The sequence below is a fragment of the Panicum hallii genome, chromosome 5 (assembly GCF_002211085.1).
Source record: "Panicum hallii strain FIL2 chromosome 5, PHallii_v3.1, whole genome shotgun sequence".
Taxonomy (NCBI): Eukaryota; Viridiplantae; Streptophyta; class Magnoliopsida; order Poales; family Poaceae; genus Panicum; species Panicum hallii.
Window position 1 is genome coordinate 47,369,809 of NC_038046.1, and position 17,382 is coordinate 47,387,190.

The window sequence follows — 17,382 nt, forward strand, 5'->3', positions numbered from 1 at the left end:
CATGATGATACCAAATCGCTCTCTTGTTGCAGTTGTTGGCTTGGGCATCAAGAGCATAAGGGATAAGGGTCTTGATGTGATTCACAGCGAGTGTCATCGGAGCTGATGAAGGGATCGCCAACAGTGGCGAGGATGAAGATGACAACACCGACGAAGAAGAGACGCAGAGCGCCGGAGAAGGCATGTGCGACACAAGTGGTTGTTCTTCATGGCTTGCTAGGCAGTGGAGTATGTTGTAGCTCACAGTGGAATGATAGAACAAAGGAAGTGAAGATGGCATTTGAACCAGGCATTGAAGGCTCACATCATTCGTCGATACACGAGCGGCCTATATATATAGGCTGCATGAGATCGCATGTAGGGATGGCTGTGCAGGACTCGAGGGACCAGGAGATAATTTTGGAGTGGAGAGGTATGGATCCTGTACGTGGATGGGACTGTGGAGTGAGTTTGGAGGGTCGTGAATGAGAGGGCTGATACCTGATAGTGCGCATGAGACTTGGTCACAACTCCCAAATGGATGGAGCGGAGGTGCTCGCCGGCTGGTGCGCTACCCTTTGAACGGGTGGTTGAGCGGATGGGCCATTAACAAGGTTGTGCACGCCTCAAACAAAGCTAGAAATGTAGAGAACATTGTAAAACTACCAAAAGTCACCCCAAGTTTGATTTTATTTCCTAGAAGAGTGTTTGTTGCAAAGATTCACCTAACATCGTATAGGATAACATATATACTAACTGTGGGGGCCAGTCCATTTTTTGCTTGTACAGTTGTACGACCATCATCATCACTTGATTTTTCATCAATGCTGCATTATTGATATTCATAAGAATCATATTGATATTACCGATGTCTATCTTTGGTGTACACTACTACAAACAAAAATGGTTTGTAAGAGCGCCACCTTTTTTCTCTAGGGGCGGCCGAAAAAGCTACCCGCTCATATAAATAGGAGGTTGTTACTGTAGTTTTCAGTCCGTCCCTGGAGATACACTTTCAGGGGCGGGCAACGGGGTAGCCGCCCTGAAAATGACCACCATTTTTAGAGGCAGGTGAGGTCACCACCCGCCTCTAGAAATTATTTTCAGGAGCGAATAACGCCACCAACAGCCCCTGCAAATCCTCCCATATGAACTTATTCCGTCTCTAGACTTGGGAAAAAATTTCGCATTGCGGGCAGGTCACCATCAAGCTGCCGAAATTTTCACGTCTTCAAAGCCATGCCCGAAAAATCCCCACGAGCTGCGGCCTCCCTTCCACAGCCGCCCTCGGAGCTTCATCCCTCGTAGCTGCCGCCAGGGTCTTGCCCTTTATTTTTTTTGAGAATGTTTGGTTTTTTCATTAACTCACAAACAAAGTACAGATATTGGGGAGAACATGCATAATGAGAAGGGGGTGACCTAAGTGCATAATGTTTGGCCTGAAATCAGCAACAGGGAAGACAACCTTAATCTGAATTTTAGTAGCTTCACTTACCTTTTTGCTGAAGAGAATTGAAGATTTAGTCCAACTTGGGGTCTGACCTGACATTGCACAAAAACTTTGAAGAATGTTGTTAATAATGTAAATCTCTTGGATGTAAGCTTTTCCACAAATGATGAGATCGTCTGCAAAAAGGATGGAGTGGATAGGTGGGCAGCCCGGACCTAAGGTGACACCTGTTAGCCCCGCATTGTCTGTGGCATCCTGCAGTAATCTCAAAGACAGCTCATTTATTCAAGAACAAATAAGTACGGTGAGAGCGGACAACCTTGCCTGATTCCTCTGGTTGCCTGGAAATTTTCTTCAGCTTCTCCGTTGACATTAATAGAAAAGGATGTGGTCGAGATGCATGTATGGACTAATTTAATAAAATGACCATGATAACCTTTACTCCGCAAAGCATCAAGAACAAAAGACCACTCTATCCTATCAAAAGCTTTAGCCAAATCAATTTTCAACATGAAAGCTTCTTGATTAAAAGATTTGAGGTTGAAAGAATGCACAATTTCCTGGGCAATTATAATATTATCAGTTATCCTCTTGCCCTGAATGAAAGCATGCTGAGAATGATGAATGTAGTCAGGCAACTCTTCTTTAATCCGGTGTGCTAAGGATTTTGCAATTAAGTGATAGATCACATTGGTGAGGCTAATAGGTCTGTAATCAGTGACATGATTTGCATGAGCTTTTTTTGGAATAAGAACAATTTCAGTTGCATTAAGAGAGCTAGGAAAATCACCAGAATTGTAAACATCGGTAACAAGCTTGTGGATGTCTTGCTTGATCCAAGGCCATGCAGCTCTGTGGAAAGCAACATTGAGTCCATCTGGTCCCGGAGCAGCAGTTAAACGCATGATTTTTATGATCTGTAAACACTCATCAACGCATGGAGTCGAATTAGTGTAATCTTTAGTTATGGTACCTTCATTATTGAAAGTGAAACTCTGCATAGGAATTGAAGAGGTAAAGAGATTTGTAAAATAATGGATAAACTCATGAGCAATAACTTGAGGCTTGAAAACGCCTGACCAGAGTTGTTATGGATAAACAAAATTCTATTCTTTCGTCTCCTCCTTGAACAAGCATGCTGGAAAAACTTAGTGTTTCGATCTCCCTTGGTAGCCCAATGTTTTTTAGAAATCTGTCTGTAATAGTTAGTTATCTTGTCTGTAATCAGATTATGTTGTTGGATTAAATTTTCCTCTTTGACATGATCTATAAGATGAGGAGGGTCTTGCTGAATAATTGAAAGCTCATTTTCAATGTCATTAAGCTGCTGAGTGAAAGGTTTCTTCTTTTTGACCCACTTCTTAAGAGAACTAGCCAAATATCTAGAACGTTGATGAAAAGGTTTACCTGCAGTTTGATTCCATGCTTAACTTGCCACCTCATGAAAGTCCTCCTCACTGAGCCACCAATTCTGGAACTTAAATCTTCTCCTCATGTAACACCCTAATTTTTAAACTAGAAGTATAAAATAAACTTTGTTAGGTCTTGTTTAAAATTCATAGGGTCTCATTTAAATTCATTTGAATTTAGGAAATTTACCTCCACTTAATAGTATTTATTTTATCTATAAAAATAAATATAAGGAAACATAGGGTTTGTGCATTTCATGCCTCATTGCATTGTTTTATTGATTGCTCTTTATTTGAATTTAAACTTCAAATTCAAATTCAAATGTATTTGGATAGCATTTAAATTCCCTCTCTTTTTCCTATTTGGGCCGGCCACTTTCTTTTCTTTCTTCTTCTCTTTCTTTCCTCCCCTTGCGGCCCGGCCCACGGCCTCCCTCTCCCCTTCTCTCCCTTCCCTCCCGCACGCGGCCCACCAGCCGTTCACCCCGGCCCACCAGCCCGCGCGCGCCCCCTCCCTCTTTCTTTCTCTCGCACTAATAGGCGGGGCCCGCCTATCAGGCCCTTCGTCCTTCCCCCCCACACCGGACCCAGACTCGAACCCGAGTCTGGCTCGCCCCCTCCCATGTGACGTCCCCGCTGCAATCCGCCTCGGGCCCGCACGCCAACGCGCCCCGCGGCCCTCCTATAAGTATCGCCCGTGCTCTAGGGTTTTTCCCCTCAAGCCGCAGCCCTAAACCCTAGCAACCTGAGCTCGCTCCGCCGCAGCCATTGCCGACCTCCGGAGCTCTTCGTGCCGCCGCATCGCTGCTCCCCGCCGTCGAACAACCCCCGCAGGAGCACCGCAGTAGGGTAAGGGTGCTGGCACGCCGCTTCTCTCTTCCTTGATCAAGTTGTCGTGTTGCCGTGCATTGATCAAGTTGTCGACTCGACGGCGGGTTGCGTACTCCTCTGCTTCCTTGACTGCTATTCGAGGTACCACCGAATCACGCTCAAGGAGGAAGATCAAATAAAAACCGCGTTTATCACCCCGTTCGGGATATACGCCTAAAAAATTATGTCTTTCGGGTTGAAAAATGTAGGAGCAACCTATCAATGCGCAATCCAGATGTGCTTCACTGATCCGCTGCATCGGAATGTTGAGGCCTACGTGGATGACGTGGTCATCAAGACCAGGAATCCTGATGACCTGATTGCAGACTTGGAAGAGACGTTCAGCAGCTTACGCAAGTTTCGGTGGAAGCTCAACCCAACAAAGTGCATTTTTGGAGTACCATCAGGGAAATTGCTCGGGTTTATCATCAGCAACTGGGGAATTGAAGCCAATCCTATGAAGATCATGGCCATCACTGACATGGGGGCTCCGGCCACAATCAAGGATGTGCATAAGCTAACAGGATGTATGGTAGCCCTGAACAGTTTCATCTCCCGACTCGGGAGAGAGGACTACCCTTCTTCAAATTCCTGAAATGCCAAGACAAGTTCCAGTGGACGGAGGAGGCCGAGCAGGCCCTGCAAGATCTAAAACAACACCTACAGTCACCTCCGGTCCTTACAGCACCACTCCCGAGAGAAGATCTACTACTCTACATTGCGGCGACAACTCTTGTCGTCAGCAGTGCCATTGTAGTCGAGCGCAGCGGGGAGGGCCATGCATTTGGAGTGCAGAGGCCCGTGTACTTCGTCAGCGAGGTACTTTCCGAATCTAAGGTATGATATCCGGTAGTTCAGAAACTTTTATATGCAATACTGATCACATCAAGGAAGCTGCGTCATTACTTCGATGAGTACAAGATCACTGTTATTACGGATTTTCCGTTGGCGGATATTCTACACAATCAGGACGCCACGGGGCATATATAAAAGTGGGCAGTGGAACTGGGAACTTTGTCAATTGACTTCAAGCCATGCACTGCAATCAAGTCTCAAGCTCTAGTCGATTTTATGGCCGAGTGGAGAGAGAACCAAATTCCAACTCTAGTCGACAAGCTAGAGCACTGGACCATGTATTTTGATGGGTCTCTTAAGCTCAATGGCGGCAGTGCTGGAGTCCTATTTTTTTCTTCAAGAGGCGAACAACTGAAGTATGTCCTCCAGATCCTTTGGGAGGTATCCAATAATGAAGCCGAGTATGAAGCCTTGCTTCATGGGCTACGTTTGGCGATATCACTAGGCATCAAGCGACTACTTATATACGGCGATTCACTTCTGGTCATTCAGCAAGTCAACAAAGAGTGGGACTGCAACAAGGAGACAATGGACGCCTACGTATAAGAAGTGCGCAAGCTGGAAAATAAATTTTCCAGCCTGGAGGTTCATCACGTGATTCGGGAATCAATGTTGGCGCAGACATACTTTCCAAGCTAGGATCCACCCGTGCACAAGTTCCAGCCGGAGTTTTCGTCCAAGAGCTGAAGCAGCCATCCATCAAGTCCTCACCTCAGATAACCACTGATACCGGCCTTCAACAACCCGATCGGGAGGTTATGATGCTTGGAGAGGACTGGAGAGAAACTTATATCGATTTCATCCGGGACCAAAGACTACCTGTGGATATGGACGCAAGAAGCGCAGCGGTAGCTCGTGTCATGCGCAGAAGCAAAGGTTTTGTCCTAGTTGATAATAAACTTTACCGGCGTGGCGCATGATCAGGTGTACTCATGAAATGCGTCACGGGAGACGACGGCTATGACATACTGCGGGAGATACATGAGGGCGTATGCGGCAACCACGCAGCTTCAAGAACGCTAGTGGGGAAAGCATACAGAGCTGGTTTCTGGTGGCCCACCGCAGTGTCCGATGCTGAGGACCTCATGCGGAGATGCCAAAACTGCCAATTCTTTGGCAAGCAATCTCATGTCCTAGCTTATAATCTTATTACCATACCGCCATCCTGGCCGTTTGCTTGCTAGAGCCTTGATATGATTGGGCCATTTACAACGGCGCCAGGTGGTTTCACCCACGTATTGGTAGCAATCGACAAGTTTACCAAGTGGATCGAGTACAAGCCGATAACCAAGTTCACGCCAGACAGAGTCGTCGATTTCATCTCCGGCATCTTGCATCGCTTCGGCTTCCCGAACACCATCATCATGGACCTGGGATTAAATTTCACGGCTAACCAGTTTTGGGAGTTCTATGAAAATGTGTGCATCGAAGTCAAATATGTCTCTATTGCACACCCAAGGGCCAACGGTCAAATCGAGAGGGCGAACGGCATGATAATTGAGGGCCTCAAGAAAAGACTCTATGATGAAAACAGCAAGAAAGGAGGAAAGTAGATACATGAGTTGCCACATATCGTCTGGGGGCTTAGGACTCAGCCGTCCAAAGCCACAGGACAAACACCGTTCTTTCTTATCTACGGCTCCGAAGCAATCTTACCGGCTGACATCATATGGAAATCCCCAAGGGTTGAAATGTACAATGAAGGCGAGGCGGACGAAGCAAGGCAGCTAGAGCTTGACTCTGTTGAAGAGGCTCGCTGCACTACTGTTGTTCAGTCAGCATGATACATACAGGGGATCTGACGATATGACAACCGCAACGTCAGAGAACGGTCGTTCAGTATAGGCGATTTGGTCCTACGCCGCATTCAAGACGAGTCTGGCTTACACAAGCTCAATTCGAGGTTGGAAGGACCGTTCATCGTCAATTAGATTACAAGACCGGGGTCTTATTGACTACAATACCCCGAGGGCCAAGACGTCCCAAATTCTTGGAACGTTCAGAACCTGCGCAAGTTTTACCCATAAGAAGACGTGCAGGGATAGCTGTTCTCTGAGCGCCTAGGCGGTTTTCTTCTGATTCACTTTGGAGGCTATGTGCCATAGAATCCGGAATGTAAATTTTTTGTTAAAATACGGAGGCTGTAGCCACGTTCATATTTTATATGAATCGACTTCTTGCCATGAGTATAGCAGTCATTGCGATGATGGTCGCTTTTTTTCCTAATAGGTTGGATCCGCTTGATTGGATTTTATCTAACTTGTTGGACGGGCTCACAAGAGGAGCTATATCTACTACTCCCAGAGTCGCTGCACTCAGGGTGGTTTCGACTTCTTGCCATGAGCATGACAGTCGTGCGATGATGATCGCATTTTTTCCTAATAGGTTAGATCCGCTCGATCGGATTCAATCTAACTTGTTGGACGGGCTCACATGAGGAGCTATTTCGACTACTCCCAGGGTCACTGCACCTGGGGTAGTGTCTACTACTTGGCCTATAAACAGGGATGACAATCCAGAAATCGTAAGGCAAAGATGAGTATAGACGTCAATGACAGATATATTACAAGGAGAAGAGTACTTGTTTTTACAATATCTCAATCCTGTATTACACTCTCTGCTATTTTTTCAGCTACAGGCCAAGCTTCTAGGAGGTACTTGCTGAACTGCTCTTCAGAGCAGTCTGCAGCCGCACCCTGTGCGAATACCTCTAGTCGAGCCTAAGGCCAAAAGGACTTCACAAAACCTAGGGCGTGGCTGACACATGTAGTGGGGGCTTCGGCGATGAAATTGAGGACTTTCTGCGGAGCTCCGAGGAGTCGCTCCAGCAGGGATTGCCCGTCTGCTTCGCCGCCTTCCTGCGGATCCACCATGTCAACAAGTTGTTGGGTGGCTGAAGCGTCCCCCCATCAGGGAAGACTTAAAAGTGTTGCTTTATCAGTCCCAGGAGGCTGATAACACTTTTATTATATCAGATGGTACATCACCGTACAACTCTACGCGGTAATGGGCAGTGAAGCGCCACTATCGCGAGGATTACAACCAAAACCCACACAACTACACTAGCTACGAACAAAGGATCATCAGAGTCTTGCGCCATGCGGAATCCAGCGGTGGCCTCAACCACAGGCAAGACTGGGTGCAGGACGAAACCCTACTCGTTGTCTTCGGGGACGTAGTCTGGGTCTTCCACTGTAAAAATAGGAATGGGGTGAGTACGAACGTACTCAGCAAGTCCAATCACACCCACGGAGGGGGGGGGTGTAATAGAATTTAATGCACAGGATATTCCAAGGATAAGGTTACGGTTCATTTGCGGAAAACACAGTTATATGCAGGGGTTCGTTTTAAAAGCACTTTTCAAAACAGGTGTTCTTATACCAAGAAGCACACAGTGTTAATCCACACAGGATCCAGGTTTGAAAATGCTACCGGACTCCCCGTCCGCCGTAGCTCACGGCACAACTGCCGGACACCTTCCAAACTACTCACACCAGCCCATCATTTCCCAGAGATAAACACTAGTTATGTGACCACACCATAACTTGCCCAATACCGTGGGCACGGCTATTCGAATAGATTTTAACTCTGCAGAGGTGTGCAACTTTACCCACAGGTGGGGTACCACAGCACGAACACCTTAGTGCCGGTGCAGATCCCATCAAAGCCCTTACCCACCTTAGCTAGACCTGACTAGCCACCACGGGATCTATCAAGGGGTCATTCAACCTACCACCGAGGTTTAACCGGGGCATAAGTCACACAGAGCTTATCCCTTCTCCTTGATCACCCGTTGCTCTCAGCTCTCCTGATGGCTATCAGGCTAACTAGTGGGGTTTATGCTAAGCCGTTGCCCATACAACGGTCAAGTGGTTCGCACTACAAGAAGCTAGGTGAGATGTCACATCAACTCGGTCCTTAGGGGTGACAAGATGGATATCTCCCCTCCACGCTCAACCACACAGGTACGAGCACACCAACGGCAATTCACACAGAAATGCCATCCATCCCGTCCGACTCGTTTCTCAAATCCACATTTTTACCCCTTCCCACACACACGCATTTTCTTTATAAAATCAGGTGGTCAAGGTATGGTTGTCACAACAAGGGTGGCTATCCTACCATGGTTACGGCACGCAAAACCATGCAATTTTATAAAACAGGCCATCGGGTTGTGTTTATAAAAATTAGGACAAGAACATGCATCAAAGGGCGGAATTGAACTTGCCATCGTCAAACTCTTGCGAGAAGTCCTGATCGAAGCACTGTCCCTCGGGCTCGGGGTCGCGGTACTGGTCCTCGTTCGCTTGGTCACAGTCGGGACCTTCCTCGTTCACTCCGTATCCTACGACGCAATCAAATAGGCACACAATCAAGCACAATAAGTAAAAGCTTTTATTGTCGAGCTCAAATCGGAAATAATTTAGTTACGGAGTTAGGGGTAATATTTTTGGGTGGTTTCTTATTGGCATGGCTAAAACTATACTAGAAAGGGTGTGGTAAAGTTTTGGGTCAATCGGAGGTTGTTTCACACATAAAATGACACGCTAAAGGGAGTTTTAGGGCTTAAACGGGGGTTCAGGGGCCTATTCATAATTATATAAAGAGATTAGGGGCTTATTTGCGAATTCTATAAACATCCAGGGTATGCTAAAGGATGTCAAATATATTTGGGTTTACATAATGGAGGGGCTTTGTTTGAAATATTAAAAGGAGCAGGGTTATTTAGCAAAGAGAAGTAACTAAAGGAGGGGGGGGGTTCTTTTTGAAGAATACAGGAAAGGGCAGGGGGCCATGGGCAAAATCGCCCCTTCTTCTTCCTCCCCCTCACCGCGTGAAACAGAGGAGGGATGGGGGCTCGGCCGGCCCCCAAATCCGGCGGTCCTAGGGCCTAATTGGCTCGGGCGTGTGGGGGAAAAGGGGGAGGAGGAAGAGGGGGTTCGATTCCCGGCCTTACCTCGGGCCGGGGCGGCGTGAGGCGGCGGGCCGGCGGTGGCAAGCGGCGGCGGCTCGGGAGCTCGGCGGGGGCAGCGGTGGAGCGCGGGGGAGAGGCAGGGGCTGCGGTGGAGGCTTGTGGGGGGTGAGAGGCCGCGGCCGGCCTACTTATAGGCGGCCGAGCGGCACGGGGAGGCGGTGGCCGGCGGGGCGGCTCCACGGGCGGCCATTAATGGCGCCCGTGGCTTGCGGCGGGGCGCGGCCGTGCACAGCCGTGCACGTGGGGGGGGCCGGCGGCGGTGTGCGGGCACAGGGGAGGCACGGCGGGCGAGGCGGTACAGCGGCGGGGCGGGGCAGCGACGGGCGGCACGCGCGGCACAGTGTCCGTGCACGCGTGCGCGCGCGGCGCGGCACGGTGCGGGCCAGGGCGAGGGCGTGGCGACGGACGGCGCGGCGCGGGGCACGGCGTGGCGCAGCGGGCGGCGCGGCGAAGCGCGGGCCCGAATGGGGCGCGGCAGCGGCGGACGGCGCGGCGGCCGTGCGGGCGGCGCGTGCGCGAGCGCGTCGCGGCTCGGCCGTGCGCGTGCGCGTGAAGCGCGTGCGCGCGAGGGTCGGCGGCGCGCGCGCGTACGGCGGCGTGCACGCGAGGACAGGGGCGCCAGAGGCCGGAGCGGCGTGCGGGGGTGGCGCTCGGGAGCAGAGGAGCAGGGAGAAAGAAACAGGGAGGAAGGAAGGAGAAAAAGGAAAGGGAGGAAAGAAGAAGAAGGGAAAAGAAAGAAAAGAGAAGGAAAGGAAAAAGAAAGGAATAGGGAGAAAAAGAGAAAGGAAGAAGAAGGAGGGAGGGGTGCCGGCGCCGGTCGCAGCGGTGACCGCGGCCGGTCGGCCACGCGCAGAGAAGCGCGTGGTGCGAGGAGAACGGCGAGGGGAAAAGGAAGATGCGCCGGCGCCAATCGCGGCCGCAGCCGCGGCCGGTCGGCCACGCGCGCGCGGGATTCGCGCGCTGTGTGAGATAGGACTTGCGCCGGCGCTGTTTGCGGAAGGCGGTCGCGCGCGGTTGCCGTGACGCGGTGGCGAGGGTTAAGGCGGTGCGCGCGAGCGTTGTGCGGCACAGGGCGAGGGGGGGGGGAAAAACGTAATTGGCTTGCGTCGGCTGTCAAGATGGCGGGGAAAGGTAGCGGGTTAGAGTTAGGGTTCGTCGACGACTAAGTCGTTGATCGGAATGTTTTAACGCATGTTTTAAGTTGGTAAATTTTCAGGGCGTCACAAACCTACCCCACTTAAATGAATCTCGTCCTCGAGATTCGGCTGGCCCCTAAACAGATGGGGAAATTCCTTCTTTAGGGCCTCCTCGCGCTCCCAAGTTGCTTCCTCTACTCCATGTCTACTCCATTGAACTCTGCATATCCGTACTTCGGAGTTTCTGGTTCTCCTAGTGACAGTGTCTAGAATCTTGACCGGCACTTCCTGATATCGCAAATCCGGTTGCAGGTCTATTGTTTCCACTGGCACATGTTCTCCCTCAGGCACTCTCAAACACCTTCTTAATTGCGAGACATGAAATACTGGGTGTATGTCCGACATTTCTTCTGGTAACTCCAATCGGTATGCTACTGCTCCGACCTTCTTCAAAACTCGATATGGCCCAATATATCGAGGGGCTAATTTTCCTTGTACCTGAAACCTCCGTGTCCCTCGAATGGGTGAGACTTTGAGATAGACGGATTCTCCCGGGTTGAAACTTATTTCCCGCCTCTTCTTGTCTGCGTAACTCTTTTGTCGGGACTGAGCCGCCTTCAACTTCTCGCGGATTTCCGCTACTTTTTCTTCTGCTTCCTTTATTAGTGCGGGTCCTACTAGCGCACGTTCTCCAACTTCCGACCACATTAAGGGAGTTTTGCACTTTCTTCCATAGAGGGCTTCGAACGGCGACATACCCAAGCTGGCTTGGTAACTATTATTGTACGAAAATTCTGCATAAGGCAGACTTTGCTCCCAATCATTTCCATAGGTCAAGACACATGCTCTCAGCATATCTTCCATAATCTGGTTCACCCTTTCGGTTTGACCATCTGTCTGTGGGTGGTATGCAGAGCTAAAGTCTAACTTAGTACCCATAGCTTTATGCAGGCTTTTCCAAAACCTAGACGTAAATTGGGTCCCTCTATCCGAGACGATTCTGCTGGGCACTCCATGTAACTTCACTATATTTTCCACGTAAAGTTTTGCCAACTTTTCTCCGCCATAAGTGGTCCTTACGGGTATGAAATGTGCCGATTTAGTGAGTCGATCCACAATTACCCATATGGAATCGTGTCCCTTCTGTGTTCTGGGTAGGCCTACTACGAAGTCCATTCCTATTTCATCCCATTTCCAGACCGGAATAGGCAAGGGTTGCAATAATCCTGCTGGCTTTTGATGTTCGGCCTTGATCCTTTGGCAGGTGTCACAATGTGCCACAAATCGTGCGATATCCGCTTTCATTCCATTCCACCAGTATTTTTGCCTTATGTCCATATACATTTTGGTGGATCCTGGGTGGATGGAGTAGGCCGAGTTATGGGCTTCGTCCATGATCAATTGCCGGAAATCTCCGTTCTGGGGTACACAAATTCTATCCTCGTACCATAATGTTCCCTCATCGTCCACTCTGAAACCTGGCGCTTTGTTTTCTCCAGTTTGCTTGCAGATCTTTACTAACTCCTGATCCGAGCTTTGAGCCTCTCTAATTCTATCCTCTAGGGTTGATTGGACGCTTAACACATGGCTGGAACCTTGAGGGACAATGTGCACATTTAATCGTGCCATTTCCTCGTGCAGGTTGTTATCCTTGGACCCATAGGATTTCCGGCTTAAGGCGTCGGCTACCACATTCGCCTTTCCGGGGTGATACTGAATTTCCAAATTATAGTCCTTGACCAACTCCAACCATCTTCTCTGCCTTAAATTTAAATCCGGCTGGGTAAAGATATACTTCAGACTCTTGTGGTCGGTGTAAACCTCACACTTATTCCCGATCAGGTAATGTCTCCAAATTTTAAGGGCATGCACTACAGCTGCTAGTTCCAAATCATGGGTCGGATAGTTTTGCTCATGGGTCTTTAGTTGGCGGGAGGCATATGCAACGACTTTCCCGTCTTGCATCAGTACGCACCCTAATCCTTGTCGGGATGCGTCACAATAAATGACAAAGTCCCGATGAATGTCCGGTAGGGTCAGCACTGGGGCGGTCGTCAGTCTTCGCTTCAATTCTTGAAAACTCCTCTCGCAGGATTCTGTCCAAGCGAACTTTTTCTCCTTCTTAAGAAGTTCCGTCATGGGTCGGGCTATCTTAGAGAATCCTTCAATAAATCTCCGATAGTATCCGGCTAATCCAAGAAAACTTCTGATCTCACTAACGTTAGTCGGTTGCTGCCAATTGGATACGGCTTCAACCTTCTCTGGGTCCACTGCTACTCCCTCCGCGGTCAGAATGTGACCAAGGAAAGCTACTCTCTCCAGCCAGAATTCGCATTTGCTGAATTTTGCATATAGTTTGTGTACCCTTAATTTTTCCAACACCACCCGCAGATGTTGTTCATGTTCCTGAACACTCTTGGAGTAAATGAGTATGTCGTCGATAAAGACCACGACAAACTTATCCAGCTCGTCCATAAACACCTTGTTCATGAGGTTCATAAAGTAAGCAGGGGCATTGGTTAGTCCGAAGGACATTACGGTGAACTCAAACTGCCCATAGCGGGTGACGAAAGCTGTCTTAGGGATGTCACTTTCCTTAATCTTGAGCTGGAAATATCCTGACCTTAGATCGATCTTAGAAAAGTACTTAGCTCCCTTTAGCTGATCGAACAGGTCATCAATTCTGGGGAGAGGGTACTTGTTCTTAATGGTAACCTCATTCAGTGCCCGGTAGTCTACACATAACCTCATACTCCCATCCTTCTTTTTGACAAACAGCACTGGGGCTCCCCATGGCGACGAACTTGGTCTAATGAAGCCAATTCGTTGCAGTTCTTCTAATTGTTTCTTTAATTCCGTCAACTCAGAAGCCGCCATCCTATAGGGTCTCTTGGCTATCGGAGAGGTTCCGGGAATGAGGTCTATGACAAATTCTATATCCCTGTCTGGCGGCATACCGGGAAGCTCTTCGGGGAATACATCTGGGTATTCGCTTACTACTGGGACTCCTTCTAAGGGCTTGGCTTCCACGCTAAACACCATTGGGTCAAACTTACTATCTCGGGTTCGGCAGATCACTTGTACTCCTTCGTGGTTTGTTAGGTGTACCACTTTGTCGGTGCAGCCTATGAGACCATTGTGTCGGCTTAACCAATCCATCCCAAGGATCACGTCTATTCCCCCAGGCTTAAGTACTACCAAATCTGCTAGAAAGTCTACCCCACTTAAGTTGATCCTTACCCGTGAACAACCTAATTGGCAATTGATGTCGCCTCCAGGCGTCCGGGTTAATAGGGGTGTTTTTAGTAGTACTGTAGGTATTTTGTGCTTCGCCACATAGCTCGAGGATATAAACGAGTGTGATGCTCCAGAATCAAATAATATTGTCGCCAGAGCTGAGTTGACTAAGTACTCACCGAGCACTACGCCCTGTGCTTCTTGAGCCTCCTGCGCGTCGATGTGATTGACGCGGGCTCGTCCAAATGATTGTTGCTTCACTTGCTGGCCGTTGTCGTTGTTGCGGACGGGCACTCGGTTGGCACCGGTCAGGGCTGGTCTGGGCCCATTCACTGTGTTGGAGAAGGTCGACGTTGCCGGCTTATTCTTGGCGTAGGGGCAATTGGCGATGAAGTGCCCTGTCTCTCGGCAGTTGAAACAAGCCCTAACATTGTTGTTGTCGGGGGTGGCCTGACTTGCATTGCTTTGCGGGGCCCTCGAGGTATTCTGGCTTCTAGGCGGGGCCTGTGATCCTGTCACCTGGGACTGAGTTCTATACTGCATTGGGGCTTGAGTTCCTGGTGCAGTATAGCTGGAATTTCTCGGCTTTTGAAAACGGTCCTGCTGGCGGGCCTTGCTTTCCAGGAATTTGCGTTTGTTGTCCTTTCTTTCTTCAGCCTTGGCCCTTTCCGTAAGGATGGCCTTGTTCATCAGAGTGTTGAAGTCAGGGTAGATCTGAGGGGTGAGCAAGGTCCGGAGTTCTGGGCTCAATCCTTTCTTAAACATATCTTGCTTTTTGTCATCATCGTTCACCTCTTCTGGCGCGTACCGGGCTAATTCTATGAATCGGTGGGTGTATTCTTCCACCGACATGCTTCCCTGTTGTAGTGCGCGGAATTCATCCGCCTTGCGCTTCATGGTAGCCGAAGGAATGTGATAGCGGCGGAACTCCCTTACGAATTCTGCCCAGGTGATGGTAGAGGCATCTTCGGCCGCGGCACAATAGTTTTCCCACCAGGATAACGCTGTTCCGGTGAGCTGGTGGGCTGCCAGAAGGACTTTATCCCGGTCCTGACATTCGAATGGTTCGAGCTTCCTCTGAATTACTCGCAACCAGTCGTCAGCATCCAACGGGTTGCAGGATCCGGCGAAGGTTGGTGGCTTGGTCCTTAGAAAGGCCGTCAGCTTGTCGTTCATGTTCTGCCCTCGTGGCTGCCGGTTAATGAGGGCATTTGCTAGAGTCTCCAGTATGAGGGTCTGGTTATGGATGATCTGCGCCAGGTCTCCGAGGGGTGGGGGCGGCGGTAGTTGTTCTCCTTCTTGACTTCCCCCTCGGTTCTGGCTTACTTCTTGTTCTCCTTGGGGAAGATCTTGTTCAACGGGATGTGCTCCGACACTAGCGGCTACGGGGTTCCGGCCGCGGGAGGCTCTCGCAACGTTCCGGGGGGTCACCTGCTGATTACGGTTACGATTATGTGATGTTTAAGTCGTTTAATTCGTATATAGGGCGGAATCTACTTCCTGCCAGTAGGTATTTAACAAGCAGCACACAGCACACAACATCACACAACAGGCACAAACAACTTTATTACTGCGGAAGGGGGGTACAGCTTGGGGTAAGGCTAGGTCTCGCACTACTCGTCCAGGGTCACGCCCAAGGGCACGACTTAGACAAAAAGGGGCTGGGGTGTACACCGCTAGGGTGGCGTCGGTCATTCTACTCGCGGGGTAGGCCTTCTTCTGGGGCGGAAAGCGTGAGTGATCCTTGCTCGCCGTCTTCTGGATTTCCATCGGTCAAGGGTTGCGCTGCAGCATCTCCCTCGACGGCGGCAGCAGAGCTTTCAGGGTTCTCGGGTGGGGCTCGTGCGCTCCCGAAGAGTGATCCCCACCCTATGACGGGTGTCCCGAGCAAAACATGGTCTTCCCCTATCGCCGGGACTGGTGTTCCACTTTGGGTCCAATCTTGCATACGCCGGTCTCGGGCCTGCCTGAGGCTCTCTTGGGCGACAGCTTCGCTACTGACCGCGGCTGCGGCTCTTGCCTCGGCATGGGCGGCTCGGATCTGCTGTATCCTCACCGCGAGCTCTGCTTGCTCGGCTCGGTGAGTCTGCTCCCTCAGAAGGTTGGCTTGCTCGTCAAAGAGTTGGTCCAGGGCGGCTAGGTAGGTAGCCACCTGGTACAGGGGGCCTTCTTCGTGGCGACGTCGCTCCAGGTTTCTCATGCGCGCTTCCCAGACTGGGGTTCTGATGGCCGGTGGGAAGAACTTCGCTGGTGTAGGGGCGAGGTGTTCTTCAAAAATCCGGCACAAGTAACGGAGTGCTTTCCTGATAGCCAAGGGGCAGGTGTCTTGGTGTCTAAACCCTGTGGCGGTCGCCCGCCAGGGCTGGATGTCGGGGTAGCGGTGGCTCCTGGCGATGACCAGGATCACCCTGCAGCGGAGGGTACCATGGTGTTCGTACTCTCGGCTGTAGTACCTTGGGCGCTCTGTAACGCCAAGGTCCTCCAGGGTGTTGATCAAGAGGCTGGGAAATCCAGGTGCAGCTTGGCAATCGCCCTGGGTCCATCCTTCCTCAGCCATCTGAAACAGGAGTAGGGTAAACAACATGGTATAGGTGCAAAAGCGGGTAGATGATATTTATTATTACAACAAGGGTGGTACAGTTTTCATGGATACGTGGTCATTAGGGTAGGGTTTTTGCTAGGGGTGCTAATCCTATCATGGGGATTCTTCCTCAGTCCTGATAGAGCGCTTCTTTATTGGAAGGAACCGATCCATCTCATTTTCGGTCTGAGTACCCTTGTCCCAATGGGTCTCCATGGGTTCTTCTTCTTCTTCTTCGATCCATCCACCTATCCCGTTGCGGCTCTCGTATTCTTGCATCTGGGCTTGGAGGGCGGCTAAGGAATACTCGGCGTTTGCGGCTCTTGTCCGTTGTTCCTCCAGCTCCTGGGTTAACTTTTCAACCCCATGGATTAGCTTCTTCAGTTGTGCCGACTGTTCGCGGCAGAGTGCATCCAAGCCAGTAAGGTAGATGGATAGGTGGGAGACCGCATCTTCTAAATCTTCTTCTTCTCGTCCAAGTCCCCTCATCCGGGCAATCCAAGTGCGTCCACTTCTTTCAGCGGGTGGGAAAAATCCCATAGGAGTCCGCTGGAGGTAGTGCCTGTAGAGCACACGTAATCGGCGCAGGGCTTTACGGGCGGCCTTTCGGTAGGTGTCGGGGAATCGGAAGCCCTTTGTGGAGATGAACCACGGGTCTACTTCAGGGTAGCGGGTGCTCCTCTCCATAAAAATCATCATGTCACACCGGAGGGTGCCCCCGGAGATGTATTCTCGGTAGGCATACTCCGGTGGTTCCATGATTCCAATGCGTTCCAGGCTGAGCAATAGTAGCTTGGGGAGGCCGGGCTCTGCGTGGCAGATTCCGTTGACCCATCCATTGTCAGCCATCTGGAACAGGATAAAGAAATCAGCGGTGAGTGTTTGTGTAA